Raw genomic sequence first — 3,183 nt, forward strand, 5'->3', positions numbered from 1 at the left:
CTACCGCACGACCACGAGATGCGGGCCCACTTTGAACATCTTTTGAAGTGGATGCGATGCAGCTCTGTACTGTGTTCACTGACGATTTGATGTCTTTGCACGCACACCATCCATTTACGGACACACTTTCATAGAACCTTTTTTTCCTTCATTTATAGTCAGAGATCCGCCAGTACAGTTTACCGGTTTTATTAATGTTCACCCTGTCTGCTTCATTCAATTTTATTTCAGTTCAGGGAATAAGCTCGCTGTGCCTGAATGTGACATTCACTTTACACCATGTAAACGTGTTTTCGTTTCTGCATGGTCCCAGCAACTAGCAAAAATTGTTCAGATGCCTCTGAGCACTATGGGTCTTAACTTCTGAGGTCATCAGTCCCCTATAGAACTACTTAAACCTAACTAACCTAAGGGCATCACACACATCCATGCCCGAGGCAGGATTCGAACCTGCGACCGTACCGTTCGCGCAGTTCCAGACTGTACGCCTAGAACCACTCGGCCACCCCGGCCGGCAGGAACTAGCAGTGCCTCCTTAAAAAAGCTGTTTCGCAGTGTCAGCGTGTCTCCGAGAAATAACCGTAATTTGTGCTTGTTCGTAATAATTTTGAACCAGAACGCGTTTGTAACACGCTGTAAATGATAACATGCCCTACACCAGTGTTTCCTAATTTTTTTTGTAATGGCACCCACAGCGTCTCTGTAAAAATTTTCGCTACCGAATATACACGGTGTCTCGCCTAAGAGTCGTCAGGCGCAAATAGTTGTATTTCATTTTTGCACTGTGAGACTCGATTCAGCTCAGACAAATAGTGATCATCACGTCCTTCATGTGACGCCCACTATCGACGAAAAGCTTCGGTTTGTTTCCCGTTACAAACAAAATGGTTTCAAAGCGGAATTTTACAAGCCCTTTCCATAGAGCAGTCGCACATTAGTCTGGTCTGCTATATTTCTTTTAATCGACGCATACTGTCAGCGAGAGAAAAATATGAACTCTAGCAGCGAGAAAACCGCCCTGACCCACGCTGACCGCTTGTATCGTCGCGAGTCAATCCGCAATAGTGTTTTAATGCAGTACGGGCTCGTAGCTTTGAAGCCGGTGGCGGTGACAGCCGCTTGTATCTCGGGGTGATTCATTCGCACCTGTCGCTATCACGGCCGTGGGAAGTCTACTTGTGTCAGTTCCAGCGACAGAATATTCAAGCCCCTAAGAATCTAAATAAACGATACTACATATTATTCAATTTTGATAAAACTTTATATGTTTTGTCATTAAAAAAGAAGCTGGTTGCAAAATCTCAGATTTCTCGCTGGGGTATTTCCAAAATTAGAGAAAATTACCTAAAACATCAAAAACCGACACTTAGTGAATTAAATTCAGTTAGGAACTATAATAGCTGATCTTTTGGTATTATCTCAAAACGTAAACAGTACTCTCAGTGTGCAGAATTAATTAACTGAGATATTCATATTAAAACTTTAATTTTCATTTTCGTAATGTAAAATTCAGACAAAATCATTATATGTGTCTTATGTCGTTGTGGGAGTAAATGCTCTAGAGTGAGTGAGAATGTGTATGTGGACCATACGTTAAAATCCATGATTAATTTTATGTACTGCGTTACCCAATCATAGAGTGGGAAAGATGTTTGTACCCACATTGCTGATGACGTATGTCCAAGCGTACTTGTTTTTGTAAGAAGGCACCCAGAATAGTTATTTGTAGAGTAATGTTTTCCTAAAGTTATCTCTAATATTCGTTTAGTTTCAGTTACTGAACATTATTGTAATAATTTGCTTGTCGAAGTGATGACAATGAGTCTGATGCAGTGATCGGCTCAGAACAGTTTAGACGCAAATATGTTCCTGAAAGAGTGATCTGATTGGCTGTTCGTCTGATCAACCAGTCAGAGTGAAGTCTTTCTCGAGCTCTATCAGGTAGTACACGTGCTGAAAGCAACGGCATTGAGAGAGTGGTGAACTAGCTTTTCAGGCGCGAAGGTCGTATTAATTGTGTCCGTCCGTAAAATGTGTAAGATGAAGATGTGTTCGGTCCTTCGCATTCAGATGGATTTTTTATGGTAACTTTAGCTGCTACGAACACTTTGTGTAAGTTTGACAGTCGTGAGATATTTTGTACGGGAGATATACGCGTGTGACTTGTTGGACTTAGAAGATTCCGCGTGACGATGTTTTGTGTTCCACCACAGAATATATTTGGTGAGTAATCTTTGTGAAAGAAATCCACTGAATAACTTATGTAAGAAATCAACGTTATGTGTAGAAAGTGACTATATACTCGCGTGATTATTCTCGGAATGAACTTAGGAGAATTCTGTGTGACATAAACTGGGAACTTATAATAGCAGTTTTACATACTAAATATGGGCTGATGACACAAAGAAAACCTACTTTTACCAGATTTCCGAACTTTCAATAAAGATCAGGATTCCATTTTCCACCCGAAAATTTATTATGAATATTTACAGGAACAATCATAACGAGATTCACGCGGCCTCAGTAATTGTAGATATTAGCTGCTGTTTTCATCAACGCTGGTTTTTCATCACCTTGTAAGTATCTACGCTGCAGAGTAAAGGGACACTGAGCAGACGCCGTTCTGAGGTAGGTGAATATCAATTTGCAGTTTGCTTCAGTGACAGTGAAACTCAAAAGACCCCCACACACGCTACTGCATGCTTGACAATCACGCTTGCGCAAGCGTGCTTGCTCAAGCGTGCACAAATTCCTCGCGCCTCCACACGACTCAAGCACACACTTACAAGCATCAACCTGTTTACATTGGAAAATGTCGAACACAGACGACGATGCGCTTGCTGTTGCAGCCTTTTTGCTTCTTGTACGGAAAAAAAAGGAAACGCGATATGTGTAGTAAAGAGTGGCTTAAAAAACGAAAATCGTATTCTCATACAAATTTACTTAGTGAATTGAGGATATATCCTCATGATTTGCCTAATTGCCTCACAATGAATGAGGAAATGTGTTTGAATCTTTTTTCCCTCGTGACGCCTTTGATTAAGAAGCAGAATACCTCTATTCCCTGTAAATTACTCGAAGGGCATATCGGTGTATCCTGTTCATTTAAAAAGCTGAAAAGATCAAAGTACCACAGGACAGGTCTGTAAACTTCGTCTGCTGCAGCCCCTGATTTGTAAGTGC

At 41.1% G+C, this 3,183-nt stretch overlaps 1 non-coding gene across 1 annotated transcript; it reads right to left on the reverse strand.

The window, feature by feature from the left end:
* Positions 1-429: 429 nt before the first annotated feature.
* Trnas-gga (transfer RNA serine (anticodon GGA)) lies at positions 430-512 on the reverse strand. Its single transcript is given in 2 exon segments — positions 430-466; positions 474-512. It is a non-coding gene; the product is annotated as a tRNA-Ser (tRNA).
* Between the last annotated feature and the right edge of the window lie 2,671 nt (positions 513-3,183).

The sequence above is a fragment of the Schistocerca cancellata genome, chromosome 9 (genome assembly GCF_023864275.1).
Source record: "Schistocerca cancellata isolate TAMUIC-IGC-003103 chromosome 9, iqSchCanc2.1, whole genome shotgun sequence".
In the NCBI taxonomy this organism is placed as follows: domain Eukaryota; kingdom Metazoa; phylum Arthropoda; class Insecta; order Orthoptera; family Acrididae; genus Schistocerca; species Schistocerca cancellata.